Here is a 22,739-nt window from a genome sequence, read left to right as displayed (position 1 = left end):
CTAAGCACTGCTTTAGCTGCTTATCACAATCCCAAAGGGAAACAGTGTTCCCAGTCCAAACTGCCAACAGTTGAAGCTTTGTCAAGATCGTTGTTAAAATTGGCAAGCATTAGAACTGTGATTCAGACAGTTTAAGCTTTGGGGATATTAAGTTTTATAAAGCAATCAGCTTGGTTCTGGATATATAGGAATTTTAGTATATTAACAGGGGAATATACTCAGAGTGGGCTTTCCTCAGTGACTTTCCTCAGAGTGGAAAGTCAGGATAAGGATGAATATTCCTTATTATTTTAAACCAGGTAACTCAGAGGCTTTTCTAAGTTTAACCCAAACCCTTGTGCTACAGGCTTCCTTTGGATCTGATTACTCCGCTGTAAGTTGGTTAAGAAAAAAATCTTGGGATAATTTGTTTTATAAATCTTTATTTCCTGTATACAGTTCCTGCTAGAACTAGGGAGGCAGACTGGATGATGAAGATCTTTGCATTTGCTTTTGCCAGTCCTGTCACATTCCAGAGAGAGGCAGGGGAGTCTTCATAGTAGTCATAGTAAGAATCAGAAGAAAACAGCCATTTGCTTTGGGGGGTTTATTGTTGTCATCCTAATCATTGAGATGTAGTTTTGTCTGAAAGGAAAAAATAATCCAGATGGTTAAGTTTCTTTTCATTCTTCAAAAGATGGGTGTGAATACTTTTGAGGTATATGGGATGGTTGAGGGGTATTGGCCTCCTGGAATATTGGATGGTTTTAGCCAGAGTGGAAGCTGGTGCCTTCTTGGGTAGAAAGGAGTGAACTCATTGGAGTTCTATTTGAGGCAGGACAGAAGCTAATATCAGTATGAGGGTGACTCTCAGAATCTCAGCTTTGGGAGAGCTGCGTAGTGAATATAATATATTAAAGCCACATAGTCAAGAGGCAAAAATATAGTTTCTTACATTTTTCAATGACTTAATATAATCTCATTAATATGTCACTTCATCTGGATAAGGGAAAGCTTGACCTAATTAAGTCCAAGCAGATTCTAGTAACAAAGGTTTTTCTCCAACAATTCCAGGTTTTCTTGGACTTCTGAGGGTGATAGATACAAGGCTTTCACAGAGGGTCAGTCAAACATCTTTGATTCATTGCATGAGCTCTTGGGATCTTTATTCAACCTGAATAGGTGGGGAAAGTGTTTATTGTTTATAGTTCTTTGCTATGAATTTTTCATGTGGCTTTGCATTTTGGAAAAATAGATAAAAACAAACAAACAATAAATCCAGGCCCTTGACTTGAGTCTATATCTCAAAACTATTAAGGCTTCTTTTGTTTACTGCTGTATCCTTAGTGCCTAGAATAGTGCCTGGCACATAGTAGATGCTCAGTAAATATTTTCTGAATATATAAATGAAAGTGAGTAAATAGATGAATGAATCAAAAGTCTAGGCTTTGAGGGTGCCTGGGTTGTTCAGTCAGTTAAGCTTTGGACTCTTGGTTTCTACTCAGTCTCATGGGTAATGAGATCGAGCCCCTACATGGGGCTCTGCACTCAGCGGTGAGTCTGCTTGAAGATTCTCTCCCTCTGCCGCTCCCCCCACTTGAGCACACACATGCTCTTGTACATGTGCTCTCTCTCTCTCGAATAAATAAATCTTAAAAAAAAAAAAAAGTCTAGGCTTTCACTTGTTCCTTTTAGGCATAGTTTCTCCAGCAGAAAAGTAATCAAATGAACAGCTACATACAGTAGAGATAGAAAAGGAATTACCCTGGATAATGGAAAGTAGATTCACTAACGTAGTGGGTAAAATGAGATTCAGGTAAACGTCTTTCAGTTTTGAATCAGAGACAGGCAGACAGAAACTATATTTGGAGGTATAAATTCTAATGTAAAAAAAAAAAAAAGCTTTAACTGCAAGCAAGTTACTTAATTATCACCTTGAGTGAGGCTCCTTTGCCTTTTCTGTAAATAGGGATGACCAAAAATGAATGAAATTTAGCTAAATTTATAACATCTTTACTGAGATATAATTTATATACCATAAAATAAAATTTTTAAAAATAAGTTTACCAAGCTGTGCAAATTTCAGAATCCAGTTTTAGAACATTTTAATCACCCAAATATGAGTCCTTATGTTCATTTACACTTAACTCTTGTTTCCATTCCCAACCTTCTGTCCCACCCTATTAAATCTACTTTCTATTTCTCTTGATTTGCCTTTTCTTAAAATTTCTAATAAATGAAATCACAAAATACTTGGTCTTTTGTGTCTGTCTTCTTTCACTTAGCATGTTTTTGAAGTTCATCCATGTGGTAGCAAGTTCTTTTTATTGCCAAATATTTTATTTAATGGATATTATATTTTTTTTATCCATTCATCAGCTGATGGACCTTGGGTTGTTTCTACTTTTGTCATGTGTGGGCAAGTCTTTAGGTGACATATGTTTTCATTTCTTTTAGGTAAATACTTAGGAGTGGAATTACGGGGTTTTATGGTAAATTTATGTTTAACTTTTTAAGAAACTGTCAAACTATTTTTCCAAAGTGGCTATACATTTTGTATTTCCATTCACACAGTATGTGGGCTCCTGTTTCTCCACATCCTTACCAACTTCTGTTATTTTCTGCCTTTTTGACAATAATGCATATAATTTCATGAAGAAAAAGCAATCGCCTGTGTTTATTTATACCAGCTTTATTGCTAGTGATATAATGACAGCTAAGATATGATTGGGATCATTTAAAATATTTGGAATGGAAGTTGTAAAACTTGAAAAGAAGCAAAAACTAACTCTCTGCCATCCTGTTAATTTTCTTAAAGCTCTGTTTTTTTTCTAGTCCCTCTTCTATTAGGAACTCTTCATGACCCCTCTTGGTAGTCTGCTGGGGTTGTCTCATACTTGGTAGTCTGCTGGGATTTATGAGAGCCAATTATTAAACTTTCAGGAATTTTGTGGGCCGTTTGTTAAGCACAACCACCAAAGTTAAATATTTAAACTTAATAAGTTACTTAAAGACAAAGACAAAACTTATTTCTTAATTATTTTACAGTGTTTTACTATTATCTATGTTTTGAAATTTCCTATGTCTATTGCATTTGCCTGGTGGACACACTACATAGTGGTGTGCTACTGAACATCTCTTCCCAACGCTATTTCCAGTGATCCCACATTGATCACTTGAAATCATTTATGGTAGGAATATTTACACCACAGAAATTGGCAAATGCTACAAACCAGGGCTTTTTTTTTTTCCTCCCAGAGAAGTGGTTGTTAAATATTTACTAGGTCTATATTTTTCCTGTCGGTATTTTTTATTAAGATTATTAAAGATGTAGATGATTTTAGAGAGAATCACACATTAAAATATTAAGGCAATTATTTGGTTGTTTGTTCTTCTATTCACCTCAGTAAAATTTTCTTTCCACTTATAGCTTGAATCCACTTCTTAGTAATTTTATACTTGGCAATTTCTGTTTTGGAGGTAGAGGTGGGCAACATCTATGTCTACCATAGTTATATTTTTTCATTGTCTTGGTCAAGTATTAATTATAGTGTTATCTCAGCCTTATAAAATGAACTGGGATGTCTTTAATATTTTTCTATCCTCTGTGGTAATATAAGTTTCCTAGAAATTACATATTTCTAAAAGATTGGTCAAAATTGACTACAACATCATCTGAAACTGGCACCTTTCTTGGAAATACTAGGTAATTTTTTTTACTCATTCTTAGTCTTAATTAAATCTTAGTTTTTTCTGCAGTTTTTTTTTTTTTAAAGATTTTATTTATTTATTTGACAGAGAGAGAGATAGCGAGAGAGGGAACACAAGCAGGGGAAGTGGGAGAGGGAGAAGCAGGCTTCCCGCTGAGCAGGGAGCCCAATGTGGGGCTCGATCCCAGGACCCTGGGATCATGACCTGAGCTGAAGGCAGACGCTTAACGACGGAGCCACCCAGGCGCCCCTTTTTCTTCAGTTTTAATGGTATATCAAAATTAATATACACTATAAACAAATGTTCACATTTTTAGAAGGATTTGTACATTATAGTCTCTCTCTCTTTAAAGATTTTATTTTTCAGTAATCTCTACACTCAATGTGGGGCTCGAACTCACAACCTCAAGATCAAGAGCTGAACGCTCCACTGACTGACCCAGACAAGCACCTCATGATAGTTTCTTATACTTCTAAAATCTTAATCATAATGGTGTTTATACCACTTTTCCCATTCTGAAATCATTTTCTCTTCTTTTTTCCCATTAGATTTTCCTGAAAGCCAATTAATTGGCCTTTTTGAATAGCTAGCATTTTGATTTATGTGCTATTTAATAAATCATTATTTTTAAAATTTTTGTTTATTCATTCCTCCTACTTTCCTAAGACTTAATTTGTTACTCCCTTTCCACTTCCTTAATATGAAAGCACAGTTTATACTTCTTCATTTTTATTATAAAAAGTTATCAAGCTATGGATTTTTTTTCTGGGCATAGTTTTGTTTGCATCCTTTAAGTTTGGAAATATATCAGAAAAAGACAGTAAGATGAGTTGCAAGTGCTATTGAAATATCCAAGCAGACCAATTATAAAATTTAATTTTTTGTTAGTAATTTAGAGCTTTTATGCATTGTGGCCAAATAATTTTTCCTTTTGGGGGTTTGTGAAGTTTCTTTTGAGCCAACTATATTACTAATTTTTATAAGTGCTCAATAGTAACACACACTTAAATATATATTTTGGGTAAGAGCTGAAGGGTTTGTATTTTAAATCATTTTGATTAATAAACTATTTTATGTCATTTTTTATTCTTAAGTATAATACTTAGTGGGTTTTTTTTTTGGAAGATACTTTTTGAGTAAAAATATAATAAGCAACTTTAAATACACCTAACTCTACTTATTTCCTACCTTGTTTTAATTAGAAGTATGGGAAGAAGGTGATAATAAACAATCAGGAGAAGATGTGAGAGAATAAGAATCACATGAAAGAGAAGCTGTAATAACTTTTAAAGTGGCACAGACATAGGAGAACCACACTACCTAGGAAACATATTTGCTAATATCTAGATGATGACATAAAATCTTTCAGAGTATGTTTTACCTTGGAAATGACTGAGATATAAAAATAAGCAGTTAATTATACTAATTATAAATAAGACTTCAGTCTGAATTTAGTTGGTGCCAGCATTAAAGGGCAAACAACATGACAACTCATAGCTAAGTTTCTACTGTCTGAAAGTGACCAAGGGGCTCACAGTAAGAGAAATAATTGGTCACCTCTCTCATAGCTTAGTTACCTCAGAGAAGCAGGCAAATAATGCCTGCCACGTAATTAACATGTGGTAAATCCAGGCCTACCTAACTCCAAACCCTGAGTTCTTTCCATTTGCCATAAAACCTTTCTAGCATATGCTTATAAAGAAAATGGCCAAATTAAGTAAGGAACACTGTTGTGAAATATATTTTAACTTGTATGCATGTTCAAAATTATTTGAAATGACCTATTATGAGACACATAGATGTGTCTTGAGCTACTAAACTAAGGGTAAATGTGGAGCAAATAGTAAAGGGCTTGGGCTAGTTGATTCATACAAGCTTATCTAAGTGAAGGATACCCATGGAACTGTTTACAAAATCTGGCTCTGAGTTTCCTGGGAGTAAAGGCAAAAAGGGACAATATGATGAGGTTTAGATCCTCATAATCTAATAAAAAGAAATGCATCCATTTAATATGAAAATCAGAATGTCTTCTGCTTTAATCATAGGAGAATTTATTATGTGGGACTTAAAGTAAAAATAACACTAAGCAGTATAGTGAACATCTTTAATAGCAATTTTTACAAAACAATTATTTTTCAAATTATAATTTATAAACCAATTATATTTTCTGCAAATTATCATAAAATAAGGAAAACAAAATCCATTTTGTTTATAGCACAGCACTTTCCTTTTTTAAAAAAAATTAAGCATTAGTAAGGGAATACCATCAGTAGACTAATAGAATTCACTTGTTTTCCACTGCTTTAGATAAAAAATTACATACATTTCCTGCGATGCTGTACAATTTTTACTGTTTGTTATATTTTACTGAAATTGGAGACTGGATTATCTATCTGCTCTTTAGTTGGGTGTCATCAGCCGAATCATCTTCGTCCATAGGAGTTACCTACAAATTACTGCATCTAAATGTTCTCCTGTAACATCTAAATGTGGTTCTGTAAAAATAAAGGAAAAAAGACCTGTGACATCGCTGAGTTTCTTTCCCCTGATTACTCAGGATCAGATTCCCTAGACAGAAGATGTAGTTAGCATTTGATCCTAATCAAAGGACCCCAAATACTTAGATATAGTTCATTTTAATCTTAGTTGAAAAGATTGTGGATAGACACTTAGGAGAAAGTGAAATCAGCATAATATCTCCTCTTCAAGTGCAGTCCAGCTTCCAGAGTGGTGACGTGGATTTCAGCCTCCTCATAATTGTCCTTGATGAAAACAGAAGGATTTCACAACACAGAAAGCAGTGGTTTATGAGGCTGGGTGCAAGACAGACGTACAAGAGAACTCTGTTCATCGTCTTCAAAGTGATGCAGCGAAGGCATGGCCGCTGCTGTGGCCACATGTAATATAGCCTGTAGCTCTTTAAAGAGGATTAGCCTCAGCGGCTGGGAGCATTCAATGCTGGATTTCATGTAGAGTAGAATATGCTAATGAAATGTAAATGTCCAAGGCAAACATTGCGTAATATGGAAAACCCTCAAAACGGAGCTTTGTCTCTTGCACAGTGGGAAAGCAAACTTTATCATCAGAAGATGAAGTAGAAAAGGAACGACCTTACACTCATCTGCCTTATGTATCTGCTTCTATGAAAAATGAATTTAAATATATATCCATATATTTATATTTAATTTAATTTGATTTTAATGTCAGTGGAAAAACCAAAGTTCAGCCATTCAAAAATACCTTGATAGCTCTATGGCCAGAGATGGATGTGAAATAATTCATATTTGTAGAAAGGGATATATAGGTAACATGGGTTTTTTAAACACTACTTTTAACACTATTTTTTAAATACCATTTTAGGTTTTCAAAGGGCTTTGCAGAGCAGGTTCCCCCTGCCCCCATTTCACCTTAAAATTTTTTCTGCATAATGTCCTGCTGCTCACCGTTGAAATATACTATGCCTTTATCATAATTTTCCATTCAGTGTTTTTACTACCTTATAGGAAGCCAGTATGAGGCTTCATCAGTCTCTTAAAGCTGCACATGCACTCAATTAATATTAAAGTTATTTTCACCATGTTTAGGATTTCAGAACATATCTGACATTGGGAAGGTGAATTCATGACACGGTGTATGATTTGCAATCCATGTACCTGTGAAGCAACTCGGAATCCATACACATGGTTCCCAAAGATTGAAAGGCCCCTAAAGAATTTCATTTCAATTGCTGGGAAATAAAGATCCCAGGAAACACATGGAACCGAGTGCCTATGTGCTCTTTCATTCGTTACTAGCATTTCACTACACTCAAACGAGTCGCTTAGGTTCTCTTGGTTTTGTTGGTCAGTGATGTATGTGTGTGTGCATGCGTGTGCGTGCGTGTTTTATACCTCAGTTTTGAAGGGTCTGTCTCTGTGGACACCAAGGAGGAATGGTAATACATATTCATGAAAGAGTGCTCTTTCCAGGCGCTGCTACCACTGACAAAGCATTAGCTGTTTCACGCAGCAAGCTGACTGGGATTGTGTGTGGGGGCTGCATGGCCAGATTAGTGCAAACAGCAAGCCCACTCCTCTGCTTGTTAGGCCTTGCCTTCCTGACAATTTCCCCAATTGTCGCTTGTGACAAGGCTGTCATTACGTGATGGCTTCTTTTGGCCATTTTCAGATAAAGATAATTTCCTTAACTTCCATTTTATTTGACAACAAGCAGTTTGGGAGAGAAAGGAAGTGCTTCAGTAGTTTATGGATTAGGGTTTTGTCACTTCAAAGGCATCTTTGATCTAAAAATATGTGCTGTACCAAATTCATTATGTCTTTCCTTAAAGAGCCTTTAAATTTATTGATCTTCTCCTCAATTATTCTCCTTTTACATCCAGTCATGATGTGTGAGATGGTAGTGTTGGGAAAAGCCTAAGGAGGAGTGTGGGGAAAATGCAGCCAACTGGTCACTTCTAAGGCCATTACAAGAACGAAACAACAGGTGCTTTTGTTTAGTGTCGATTCTCTTCTGAATCCCTGTGCAGACAAAGGCCCTTCTGCTGTTTACCGCTCAACACAAAGATATCAGTACCAACAGGATAAGACAAAATTTATTTGGTATTATAACCTAATAAAGATCAAAACTTCACAACTTGTATAAAAACTGTGCCTGCAATTGTTTTCATTCTTACCACCGACTACATGAGTTTCAAAAGCCCGTGTATGAGTAATAGAGACAGAGCAAGTGACTTCTTTATGGACCAATACTTTGGCTTCCCCTAAAAGCAATCTTACATTGTGCTGCGGCTCAGCTTGCTGAAATTCTTAAAACTGAATCATTAGTCAGAAAGAGCAGAAAATAAGAGGATAGGAATCCATTTGTGAAAATTTACTTTAAAAACCTAACAAGACGAGCATTTACCGCTTCCAGAGTAGCTTCTCTTGTTTAGAAGTTCTACTTGCCCTTTTTGCCCTCCTTTTGTGGTGGTTGTGGTTCTAAACAATTGCTATGTGGAATTATTGTGTTTTAAACAACACCTAGGACAAAGAAGCAAATAGTTTACATCTGAACTATCATGGTTAACCATTGTCTTCTAACACTTCACATATAATAACTTCAATTTAGGACAGAACAAGCTACTCCCATTTCTGCAACTAGGAAAAGGAAGTTAAAACAAGCAGCTTAATTTCTTTTTTCTTTTTTTGTCTAAATGTAGTATTTTATTAGCCTTTTGGCCGACTATTTTATAATTTAGAGATATCCATATGCTTTTGATAATTAGAAAGTTCCTTTTAGCAAAGCATGACTTTAAAACCTTACACATTAAAAGAAATATGTAATTTAAAAGCATGACCTTAGGTTCCTAAAAGCAATAAAAGTTGTTTCTTTTGGAAAAACTCAGTTTTCCGAGTTTCCAAAGACTAGTAGAACATAATGTCTTCCACTTTGAAGAGCTAGTTTAGAGGTTTGGGACTCTCCCCTTAAGCCCTTAATACTCTTCTCCATAAAGTCAGGGTAAAAATGGGCCTCAAATCAATGTGTTAGGTTATTTCATCCTTATTAAGACATAGATACTATTATTAACTCGATTTTACAGAAAGAAACTGAGGCACAGAGAGGTTAAATAACTTGCCCATTATCTCAAATCCAGTAAGTGATAGACCCAGACTAGTGTATTTTGGATACAAAGCCTCTGTTCTTTTTTTCTTTTTTAAGATTTTATTTATTTATTTGTCGGAGAGAGAGTGTGTGTGTGTAAAGCAGGGGGAGCTGCAGGCAGAGGGAGAAGTAGGCTCCCCGCTGAGCAAGGAGCCTGACCTGGGACTCGATCCCAGGACCCTGAGATCATGACCTAAGCCGAAGGCAGACGCTTAACCGACTGAGCCACCCAGGCATCCCCAAAGCCTCTGTTCTTAATGCTAGGGCCCAGAAGACATAGGATCTGGACTATCTCCCTGTCCTGAACAAGTCAATGTTAGTTCTGTTCTTCTTCCCATCCTTCAGCTCCCCAATCCTGGTCCCATGCTCCACACAATCCAAGAAAATGGGAAGAGAAAGCAGGAAAGGAGAAGGCAAGGGGGTCGATCCAGGTTTCCTTCTGCCTGCATGTCAAACACAGGGGGGCTGACATGCCGAAATCTGATAAATTCAGACAGTGGGGTTCATGGTTCATTGTGCTGTCCTTTCAAGAAACCCTCCACCACTTCATTATAGACCTCTGATGTAATTTCTCTTGACTTCGTTGTAACCAGGAAAACCTTAGTTTTGACTTCCTTGTGAAATCAGTAAAGGCCACTTTGGAGGAGGAAAGGAGTACTTCTTGAGCAAGAATGTTTTAGGGAAAGATCTCTGTTTTGTCTTAGAGTTCACCTGCTTTGTGACACGGGAATGCACCACATAAACTGGCAGGCGGCAACACATCAGCCTGCCTCAGAAGAGACCGAAGTAAACACCCATTCCAAAGAGATTGCCCTGAAATATGGTATCAGCTGCAAGAGAGGGCCATCTCCTCTGGTCAAATGAGAAAAATCATATTATCCTCACTGTGGTATACAAATAGCTTGTAAGCCACATTCTCCATTTGAATGATAACAATAAAGTGCTAACCTCACTGCTACAGGCCAGGGCCAGCCTGATCTCATCTCCAAACACAAACACTTCTGCCTCCGTCTTGGCTGGGGGCTGTGCAGTGGCCTCCCAACCCCCACCTCTCCTTCCCCCCCTGTTAATTGGCTGAGACCACCAGAATTTGGAGGACACAGATGTCACTGATAGTTTTCCTAGGGAGCACATTCATGCCCATCTGTTGCAGCCTAGAAGGCTGTTCATATATCCACAAGGCCTTCATTTAATTCTTGTCAGAAAGTAATGTAAATCCAGTTTACCTCAGAGGTCGCAGCCGAGATTTATGCCAATGAGCCCCCTGCAATTTACACACACTGTAGTTGTATAGGATGAAAAGAAAGCCTTTCATGTTGGTGCATATTAACAAGAAAGCCTGCCTTCCGAGAGGGGCTTTTTGATTGAGGTTTCTCCTGATTTTAATACAGCCGATGCCAGTTGGTATACCCAGCTTTAGAAAAAGGGGGAAAAAAATCTAATCTTTAAACTAAAGTTTATTCTTTTATAAGATGTAAAAGAGAAAGAAATCCTAGCAAGTGGCACGGCTATGTCTTTAATTATCTGTTATGAGACAAAACTCCCCTGCACTTGCAGAAGATAGAGTGTGACAGGACAGCATGTTCTGGCCTGGAGTCTAGGGAGAATTCAGTTGTAAGCAATTGTCTTTCCAGTGTGAAAATAGTAGGAGTGACCAGTTGAATTAGTCTCTGACTTTTCAGTTGTCTCTTTGTAGTATGTTTAGAGGAAATTACGGAATTTGTTTAACTTTATTTGGACCAGGCTGGGTAGAAATTGATTCATCAGTACAGTGGAAGAGTACGTATGTGAGATACACATATATATTTATAGAATTATTTTATTGGGAATCTAAGAGTACTGAAAAGGACTTCCATTAATCCTATCTTTCTATACATTTTGAAATATTCAGGACTGTGTCAGTAAGCTGGAAGGCAAATGGTTTTTAAAAACACCCATCCTGTCAAAATCTTCTGGAAAGTCTGAATATGCTTTTTATGAAGTATGTGACCTTGGGCAAGTTACTTAACCTCCATGACCTCAACCTTCTCAACCCTAAAGTGGGAATAATAAAGCCTACACTATAAGGTTTTGAGTCTGATGTATCTCCCATAATACCTAAAGTATAGAAAGTATTCAACCAATGATAATTTCCCTCTCCATCCTACCTCTTGGCAGTGTCTGTGACAGTGAACTGTATGTTAAAAGTTTTAGTTAACTTAGTTTAAAAACTCTAAGCATTCATATCATCAGATTACTTTTTCACATTAAAAAAAAATTGAAACAGAGGTGAAGTTGGAGATTTTCTTTCTACAGTTCAGAATTTTTGTTTTGAGTTGTTTAACTTTTTAATTCTGTAGAAAATAGAATAATAGAAGTGTGTTACATAGTTTTGTTAAAATCGGGCTTGGCTTCTTTACTCATTCAGGAGTAGCCTGTGATTTCCCAGGGCAGTGTAAATAGGGGGCGTGCTTTTCTTGTTTTTGTAGACAGTGCTCATTTACCCATGCTAATGGCTTTCAAGTATTGGGTATGATTATTTTTACACATACTTAACTTTTTGCTTATATTTTACTTAAGATAATATTCAAATTGGGTTGTGATTTCTGAGCACATACTACTAACTGGGAAGTGCAGCAAAGAAGCCTAGATTATATGATGAGGATATAGTGAAATAGACGAGATGAAAAATACATGTTGCTGATTACTCATTAAGCAAACACTTCCAATATGCATAGTCATAGTCTGGACTTAATTACAGAATGAGATGAAGCAGTGGCTTCACTTTACAGAGTAGGGTTCACATCAGGGAGGCCAAAGCCCAGTTTTGTCTGCTATCTGAACCTGGGTCTAGGCCGATTTAAAATAATTTCAGAATGGTCCTTTTCTGTTTCTCAGAGTTTATCAAGACCATTTCTTTCAGTCCTTGAAAGAGAATCTTTAAAAACTTTTTGATTATTAGAAATTTCAAACATATTAAAGTAGAGGGGGCAGTATAAGAAATCTAATATATTTTATTCAGCCTCAACATGTAACAATCTGGAGCCAATCTTGCCTAATTTATACCCTCACTTTATCCCCACCTCCATACCCCAAATTATCTTGAACCAAATGTCAAACTTAATGCAATTTCATCTGTAAATATTTAATATTTAATAATGTTAAGATATGATATGAACTTCTTTTATTTTTTCCTTTTTTTAAACAAACTTTTTAACATAACCACAGTACTATTATCTCACCTTAAAAATTAACACTAATTCTTTAATATCATTTATTGCAACTTACTGTAATCAGTGAGAAAATGGAGGGAAGTGGATTATTTGACTTTCGTGTTACAGACTGGCTATCTTATTCCCATGACACAAGAGTTTCATGAGTACCCTTTTGTAACAACTTTTATTGTTGATTTATGTGGTCGGTATGTTTTGTGGTATATGGTAGTATCTTCCTAGAATGAAAATTTGTTTTATTGGAAAATAAAAATTACATCATTATTCCAGTCCTACCCCACCTTCATTGATTCATTTGGATAAGTGTTTTCCAAATTTATTAGCTTCAGATGAAATTATACATGGAAAGCCACTATATAAAACGGATGGAAATGAAATTGCTCTGGGGCCATGCTGCCGACCACTCATTTGGCCCATTCTTTCCCCATGTGGGGTCTTGCAGGTTTTGGTAAGTGAAATGCCTTTTTATAAACATATACCATTTTCCCATTCTGATTTTAGGGCAAGACAAATTGCTGTGTTAAACAGTGTAAAGAATAAGAGAGGGTTGTATACATAGTTGAAATAACTAAAAAATGACTATACGGTACTTAATTTTTAAGCTTCCTACCACTAAAAAGAATGTTTCACTTAAAGTAATTAAAATGTTTATTGTAATGGGAAAAATCCACTGTGCTCATAAATAATGGCCTCACTTCTTAGTTGACTCTACTGGGGCCTCCTGGGAGGAGATGTATTTGCTCCCTGTCAGGATTAATCTATAAATGCAATCACCACTTAGACCTCATCAGTTCTTTCCTTCCCCTTCATTGGTCCCTCTGGAATTATACGGCAGCTTGAATAAGGTCAAAATTAGGATACTTTTTCCTCAGGAAAAACACCGCCGTTGTTATTTTAGTGCTTTAAAATTTGAGAATCCACCCAAGAGTTGTTTCTTTAAACAGCCTGGAATATATATTTGCGTCATAGAATCCATATTCTACCAAAGTAATGCATCCTGTTTTTCAGTGTGTTTATTGGTTTCTTCCCCACAGAAGCCAGGGACACAGAGTGGTCTCACATAAAACCACAGTGGTTTGGATGTTTAAAATCTTGTGTCTAACACCTGCAGATAATCCCAGTGAGTTGCCATTTGAACCTGGACAAACCATTGAACTTCTGACTTTATCTTCAAATGGGGGCCATGTTACTAGCTATCTTCCTCATTGTAATCTTATAAAAGTAAGATAATTCTCCTATTTCCTTTTGTCAAGATTTAATAGGAATGTCTTTGCTTCTGTAATAGTGGAAAGGATAGAATGAATTCTCCAACTTGTCTAAATGTAAGTGAACTCATCCTGATGGGTCAGAATATTGCTTTGGAATTTTTTGTAAGTGAAATTATATACTTCTTTTAATTCCCCAAATAAGGCTGTCTTCGAGAGTTGTCTGTTCTGTTTCTGGAGTATCAAGTGCCATATATAATGGATACTCAACATACGCTTAACTACCATTCAGGAGTTTGCAAATGCAGTACCTACTATTTTATAAACCTGTAAGTTAGCTATTAAAGCCAAACCTTAAGGAAACAGGAGGAAACAGATCATTAATTTTTGCCAGTAAAAAACTGTGTAAAAACTAATGTGTTTCACTTGCTTACTTTAATTTACTTATTTTTATTTTTTTTTTTCTGTTAGTTCTACACTGGCAAATATTCCTTCATTAGCTAAAAGCAAAGAACAGAATTAACACTAAGTCTCAGATCTCCATCCTCCTCATTAGAGAAAAGAGAAAATGTGAGTTCTTCTGCTTGAGGAACTACCAAAGAAAGTGAGTGGAGTAGTTCAAAAACAATAAAGTTATCCCCCAAATCAGGTGATTGATGCCCTGAGCACATTTGCTCTGTGACTGAGCAACATTTTTCCCAGTAACAGAACTCTTACAGACAGTGGAGAATCCTGAAATTCTAAAACTACTCATTTTCCAAGTCAGCCTGATGAAAGGAGGGCCTCAAACCTCTCTGCAGGTTACAAAGAGAGCAGAAGTAGGTCTGGTTTACTAATAGGGTCTTTCTGGCTCCTAAAGTGACCCGTGTTAATTAAGGATTCTGTAATTTGTACATATCATAAGATGCATAGGAGCTGTCAAGAGGTAGGTAAACAAAAAATTAGATGTGCCACCCTTTCTTTATCGACACCTTTCTCCCCCACCTTAAGATCACACAGGAGTGGTAAAATCCTGCTATAAACTGTCCTACAGAGCTTCTTGCTCCTGGGCTGTATTGGTTATCACTGTGTTGCAGTAGTTCAGGGTGTGGATGTCTGCCTCACTCAACGCTACTTTTGCCTCTGTGCCCTCAAAGCGTGTGGATGTCCCAGCGGTTGTCCCTCAGTGGTCTCTTGCCACTCGAGAAAATGCAAGTCCTGTTTGTTCCCAGGCCAGTAGGAGGCTCCCTGCCAAGACCCATCGGTTGCTGGTGACATGCACACGCTGTGTGAATCACACGGCCACATGGTGGACTTTTATTATGTCAGCCCAGGAGTGTGGTCTGCCAATCCCCAATCCAGAAGCCCACCCCCCTGGCGCCTTTGACATTTTAAGTAAAAAATAAATAAAGAGCTTTGTGTGAATCTCAGAGTGAAGAAGAAGATGTGGGGTTGGGAGTGTTTCTGTCTGATCTGTAATCCGATGGACGCTCTTTCCCTGAGCACTTCAGGGCTCACTTGCTTGCCACCTCAGAGGAAAGAAAAGCTGAGCGCGGCAAGCACACAGCTGATTAAACCATGTTGGCTGGGTTTTAAGGGCTTTTTTTTTTTAAGCAAATAAAATTCACATCTTTCTTCCTGAAAATGTCTAACTGGTCATAATATTTCAATTCTCTAATAAATTTTTATTCATTAATTGAGTGTGGATCTGGTGAATTACTTAGGGAAGAATCCCATTATTATAGGACTTGATACTGGGAAAAATATCAAGAATCTGAAACGTTGCATAGTGAAGCAATTTTCTTTCTTAAGAACGTAAATGCTAATTAAGTCAACAAGGAAATTGAATCCAAAGAAGATAAAGAAAAATTAGGTGGCCCTTTAAAAAATGAAATTTTATTTCCTGAAAATTTTATTGATAACAATAACTGATAACTATGGAGCACTTATTACATGCTAGGCGATGTTCCTTGTGTTTTATGTATATATTAATTTACATTATTTATACGATATTACAATATAATTCAATTGATCCTTATAAAACTCTTGAGATTGGTCCTATTATTACCCTTTTTTACAGATGAGGAAGCTGAGACCTGATTTGTGTAAGGCTGCTCAGCTAACAAGCCACAGAACTGAAATTTAAACCCAAGAACCCTAACTGCAAAATGCTTGTGCTTACCTTGGCTACCTATTGATGGCTCAGACAGTGAAAGTACAATTCTTCATTTTCGTATCTTCATTTTTCTGTTCCTATAATTTCACAGCCCCTTCATCCCTTTTGTCTTGAGACAGACTGTTCCTTTGTAGGCTACCTCTAACTCAAAATCTGCATGGCTCTTTGCAAAATAACTCTCCTGACTGTAAAAATTATGAATACAGACTTGAAAATATTTTGTTGCCAAAGTAATCTTAGTCCCCACATTTGCTGGCTTCATCAAGTATGTAATGCTTCATAGCCCTGACAATTTTTATACTTCATGCCATTTCCATATACATACCACACTGTCACCTGGACTTTCCTCCTACTCCACCCCTGGAGACATCCAGCAGGTTTGCCATTCTGACTGTTAAACAGGGCGTTTCGGTTGCCTCGTCCACCAGAGCATACACTACATTAACAATCGAGTCTACACCATTTCTTCTCTTAAAGATGTCTCTTCCAGTGAATTTTTTCTTGCCATGTTTTTCTCTAGAACTCTGGTATCTATTTAATGAAAAGTTAAGTGTGTTTTGAGGACAAGTCAGAACCCCTGAATTCTTATCCTGATCTTTGCTTGGGACTTTGGATAAGTTACTCAACCTCCTCCGGCCTCAAATTCTTCACCTAGCGTTTGGGTGGATGATATCTGCCTCCAAGAGTATACTCGCCAGTTTGAAGGTCCTTCAAAATTTGTAAAATAATTTTTTCCTGCTCTGTGATTGCCCCCAGTGTCATGGCAGCTCTAGATTTGGGGACATATGGAGTCAGTATATGTGGCAGCTCTTCCCTCATTTAGGGTGCAAAAATACAAAGAAAACTCTTCCTGGAAGTCCCATTTGCAAGTACAGAATCCTTGAGTAGGACCAGATGGCAGGTTTGGCTCACCTTGACCTGAGATGTTGCTCTTCTAGCCGTGGGGGCCAGGCTCATAATTCGTCAGATGTCACCATGGCTGATGGAGTGGGTAACTGTAGCTGGAGAGTATGAGCAACAGCCCCCATGATGATGACCTTTTCTTTCCCTCCTCTTTCTTCCTGAGGCCAGCAGGTAACCCATTCATGACCCGGAACACTCTGATTGCACTTTCCTGTGCAGTCACGTTTGATAAACACCTTCAGCAGCCAGGAATTGGGGACGGTGGGGCACAAGGGCAAGAGAGACAGACACAACTTGGAGAGAAGGGACAGCTTTGGCCTCCAGTCTCCCATTCTAACAAGGTGTGGCCCTGAGGCTGGAAGTCGATATAAAAGAGCCATTGGAAAGAACTTCTCTTTCATGTATAGTATTCCCTACATTTTTTTTAAATCACAGCACACTCCTTCATTTTCTTTGTAAGTGAAAAGAAAAGGGGAGTCAAATTTCTTGGCAATCTAGTGTTTGTTAAACTAATGGTTCAAACTGCCTGTCTCATCATTATTTCAATAGCCTCTGCTAACTCATGGATCCTTAATACAAGATGAGGATCTCCCCTCAAAGTCTCTTGTCACGTCACTCTCCTACTAGATTTCTTTTCCTTATCTCTCTCTCCAGCTATTCCAAATCCTACCCCCTTGAGAAGTCCCAGTGCAAGTGCCCTTCCCTGCTCAGAAAGACTCCTTTGCTGTCTCTCAATGGAATCACAACCCTAAGGGCAGAAACTGATTTTTATTACCTATGCAATACTCCTAGACTTGAGTTTCTATTTTCCTTTTTTTAGTTTTTTAAAGGATTTTATTTATTTATTTGAGAGAGAGAGAGAGCTGGAGAGAGAGAGAGAGAGAGAGATCACAAGCGGGGAATAGGGGTAGAGGGAGAAGCAGACTCCCTGCTGAGCAGGGAGCCTGATGCAGGACTCGATCCCAGGACTCTGGGAACATGACCTGAGCCAAAGGCAGACACTTAACCAACTGAACCACCCAGGCACCCTCCTCTTTTTAATTTTTTCATTAAATGTCAAATCATTATCAAAAAATTATAAAATAGATGTAATATAGCCAGAACATGATGGGTGCTCACAGATCAATCTAAGTAAAAAACATACCACTTTCTTTGAAGTCTCCTGTGTTCATACACTTCCCTCACATCTTCACTCTCCCCTCCATAAATCCATTGTTGTGAATTTTTAGTTTATCATTCCCTTCCTTTTCTTTGTAATTTTACCATATGTATTTGTATCCTCTAATATTGTTTAGTATAAATGTTTTAAATTTTATGCATGTATTCTTCTGTGACTTGCTTTTCTATATCTAAGTTTCATCCATATATTGCTCTATGTAACTGTAATTCATTCATTTACTTCCTTATTCTATTCCAGTGTCTGACTACACTTCAGTTTTTTAATCTATTCTGTTGAGGGACATATGGATTGTTTCCTTTTGTTTGTTTGCTATTACAAACTGTGTCACTGTGAACATGCTTATATTTCCTAGACACAGGTCCAAGATTTTCTCTAGAGTATGTGTCTAAGAGTGGACACTGGGTCATAGTGTACACACTGTGTTCATTTTTTATTTTACTGAATAATGCCAAACTGTAGTTTCCAACAGTGGTGAGTGGAAGTAACACTGACTGTTCTTGAACAACTGTTAACCAACTTAAATTCTTTTCCCAATCAAGAAGTTGTGAATGGTTATGGTTTGAATTTGTATTTCCTGATTACTAATGAAGTTGGACATATTTCACATGTTCATTGGCCATTAATGTTTTCTCTTGTGTGAAGTGTCTGTTCAAGTCTTTTGCTCATTCTTTTTCTACTGTGTGATTGGTCCTTTTTTCACTGACTTATAGGAATTCTTTATATATTCAGAATAGAAATCCTTTGTCAGTTATATACATTACAAATACTTTCTTCCAGTTTATGACTTGTCTTTTCATTTTTTTTATGGTGTCATTTTGCTAATCAGAAGTTTCTTTCTCCAATTAAATATCAGTCTTTTGTGATTTGCTTTTTTTACAAATGTTTGAGAAATTCTTCCTGAACCAAAGGATCAAAAGGATATTCTCCCTTAGATATTCTCCTTTAGAAGTTGCGTACTTTTGTCTTTTACATGTAAGTCTTTAATCTAACTAGTATTGATAAAAAAAAAAAATAATAACCAATTAGCTCAATGCCATATTCTAAGCTGGTATAATAAACCAAATTTCCATATATACACATGTCTCTTGCTGGGTTCTCTTTTATTTAGAAGGTCAATTTGCCTACCTTAGTGCCAGTAACTTTTGCATTATTTAATATAATATTATATTAATTATTGGCATCTGTTATGACACTCTCCCTCCTCCCTTGTTATTTTTCATTAGAAGTATTTTTATTATTCTTAAACATTGTCCTTACACATAAATTTTAGAATCATTTGGTCAGGTTGACACACAAACACACATAGAGCTGTAGCAATTTTGATTGGAATTGCATAAAGATATAGATAAATTTGGGAAAAATTGGATATCTAACAATATTGAGTTTTCCAGGCCACTACCATAGAATATCTCCTAATGTATTTAAATTTTCAGTAATGTCTTTTAATGAAGTAATTTTATAATTTCTCTCCAAAAGTCTTGCATATTTATTATTAGAATTATTCTTGGGTTACCGATATACACATATATTATTTTTCATTATGCCTTACATATTTTATGCCATGGAAAATGGTGTATTTTTGTTAAATTACGTTTTCTAGCCACTTGTTGCTGATTTAAAGGATATTTTCATAAGATTGGGTTTATTGGCTTATTGAATGATCGGTAAAATTTTTCTGGTACAGCTGTATGTTCCTGGTGTTTTCCTTGTAGGAAGTTTTTTCAACTACTAGTTACATTTCTTTAAGATTATAAGACCATACAGGTTTTCTGTTTCTTCTTGTTTTTTTTTTTTTAAGTAAGTTATACTTATTTAGGAATTACCCATTTTATTGTTTTCAAATTTATCGGTAAAAAATATTTCAATATATTAGCTTTTTAAAAATCTCTGTTGCATCTGTAATGCCCCCTCCTAAGATTTTTATTCCTACTTCTATTTGTTTGTTCTTGCTCTCTTGATCAAGTTTGCCAGTAGTTTATCAATTTCAGTGGTCCTTTGAAAGAACTTTATTTTGTTGAGCTTCCTATTGAATATATTTTTTATTTAACCATTAATCTCTATTCTTATTTTTATTTCCTTTCTTCTACTTTTTTCATTTATTTTTTCTATTTATTTCCTTACTTTTGGTTATTCAAGTTTAACTCATTAATTTTCCAACATTCTTTATTTCTAAGTATTTTGGCTGTAAATTTCCTTCTGTGTTCCACTTTGACTGAATTCCACATTTTGACATGTAGTATTTATCATTCCATTGTAAAATTCTCTAAATTTCATAATGATTCTTTCTTTGAACTGCAGGTTATTTAGAAGTATATTTCTTAATTTCCATCTATATGAACACTTTTCTTTTGTTACTGATTAGCAACTTAACTGCCTTTTGGTAATACAATGTCATATGTATACTGTTAATTTTTGAAATTTGTTGAGATTTGTCTCATGGCACAGTAGGCATTAAATTCTTGTAAATGTTCCAGGCATGCTTGAAAGCAGTGTATATTCTGTAATTGTTTGATATGTTGTTTCATAAATATCTATTAGATCAAGTTTGTTAATTGTGTTGATCAAATCAATGATATCATTACCAAGTATTTTGTCTGCTTAATTTATTAGTTTCTAAGAGGGGTGTGTTAAATTTTCCTGCTATGATTATGTATTTGCATATTTTTCTTTATGGTTCTTTCACTTTTTGTTTTATATATATTAAAAGTTATGCTTCCAGCTGCATACAAGTTTAGAATTACTATACCTTCCTGGTGAACTGAACCATGTATCATTGTAAAGTGGCTTATTTATCTTTATTAGTGCTTTTTCCCTTAAAGTCTGTTTTGTCTGATATTAATATAACTATACTTTCTTTTAGTTAGTATTTTTTAGTATATCTTTTTCTATCTTATTACCTTTTTTTTATTCTTATGCTTTAAGTAAATCCATGTAGCTATTTTTTTAATCAAGTCTATCTTTATCTTTTACTGTAGCATTTATTCATTTATATTAATTGGAAATACTGATATATTTAAATTTATTTATAACATCATATTTTGTCTTTTATCCTGGGAGACCTGGGTGGCTCAGTTGGTTAAGTGTGTGACTCTTGGTTTTGGCTAGGGTCATGATCTTGCAGTTGTGAGATGAAGGCCTGCATCAGGCTCTGCACTCAGCATGGAGACTGCTTTGGATTCTCTCTCCCTCTCCCTCCCACTCTCTCTCTCTTTCTCCCAAATAAATAAATAAATAAAATCTAAAAAAAAAAATTATTTATTGATTGAGAGCATGTGAGCTGGGGGAGGAATGGAGGGAGAGAGATAGCAGACTCTGCACTGAGCATGGAGCCCAACGTGGGACCCAATCCTAAGACCCCAGGGTCATGACCTGAGGTCAAAATCAAGAGTCAGACACTCAACCAACTGAGCCATCCAGGCACCCCTCTTGCCTTCTTTTGCATTTTTTTGTTTTTTGTTTTTTTTCATTTTTTACCTTCTACTAGTTTGAAAGTTGTATGTTTTATTTCAGTTTTTAAGGATTATCTTAGAAATTTTTATCACAATCTAAAGTTAATATCTCTCCTCCTCCTACCAATTCCAAAATCTTAAAACATTTTAACATCAATCACTCTCCTCCTGATATATATGCTGTTTGGGTTTGTATGTGTATTTTTTCTATTTTTTTCATCTCATAGGACATTGTTATCATTGTAGCTTTATACAATCCATATTTTTATTTAGCCAACAATTCACCACTTTTGTAGCTTATTATTTTTCCTTGAATCTCAGACCCTTCATCTGTGATCACTTTCCTTTTATCTAAAGTACATACTTTAGAGTTTTGTTTAGTCAGAATCTGTTGACGTTTATTTTTAAATATTTTTATTTTTCAAGGCTTTTCCCCCAGTATATTAAAGATATCCTTTCACTGTCTTCTAGTTTCCATTGTTGCTTTTAACTTGGTAGCTATAAATTCATTGTTGTTTCTTTGAAGGTAATCTGTCTTTTCTCTCTGGCTACTTTAAAGATCTTCTGTAGGCCTTTGGTGTTCCCTAGTTTTGCTATGATATTTCTACATATGGATTTTATTTATAAAATCTGCTTGAAGATTGTGGGTATTTTAATTACTGTCTTTCTCCTGTTCTAAAAGTTCTTAGTCATTATCTCTCCAAACATATCTTTGCTTCCCCCTCTTCTTCCCTTCTAGGATTGTGATGAGACATGTTAGAGTTTTTCTATCAATCCTTTCTGTTTCTTAACCTCTTTTGTATTTTCCATCTTTTTGTCTTCTGTTGTTGTATTTTAGATGAAATGTTCTGACTTATCACCCAGTTCAAAAATTCTAACTTCAACCAGAAATAGTATTTTATCAAATCTACCTAATTCATGGAATTTTACATTTTTAATTATTATTTTTTCATTTATAGAAATTCTATTCGATTCTTTTTCAATCTGCCTGTGCCTTTTTATAGTTTCTTGCTCTTAACTCATACATTCAACATACTCTTTCAGATCTTTAAACATGTATACTTTGTAGTCTGTATCTGATAAATCCATTATTTAAATTTTTTGAAGGTCTGATTTAACTATCTGTTCTTTCTTCTTGTATCTGTTGTTTTCTCTTACCTCGTGCATTTTGTGAGCTTTGATCAGGAACTCATATTTCTTGGTATTTCATAGGTAGAAATTCTTTGAAGCTTAGTTTGAAGTCAGATTCCTTTAGAGAAGATTATGTTTCATTCCACCAATTGCCTGAGAAAACTACCAACTGGG

General features: G+C 35.8%; 1 protein-coding gene across 10 annotated transcripts in view; it reads left to right on the top strand.

The window, feature by feature from the left end:
* Positions 1-22,739, top strand: part of ALPK1 (alpha kinase 1) — a 120,332-nt gene that overhangs the window by 31,174 nt on the left and 66,419 nt on the right. The gene's annotated exons all lie outside the window — the stretch shown is intronic.

This window comes from Leptonychotes weddellii, chromosome 2, assembly GCF_054177405.1.
Source record: "Leptonychotes weddellii isolate Sample4059 chromosome 2, ASM5417740v2, whole genome shotgun sequence".
NCBI classification, from domain to species: Eukaryota; Metazoa; Chordata; class Mammalia; order Carnivora; family Phocidae; genus Leptonychotes; species Leptonychotes weddellii.
This window is presented reverse-complemented; position numbering and strand designations above follow the sequence as displayed.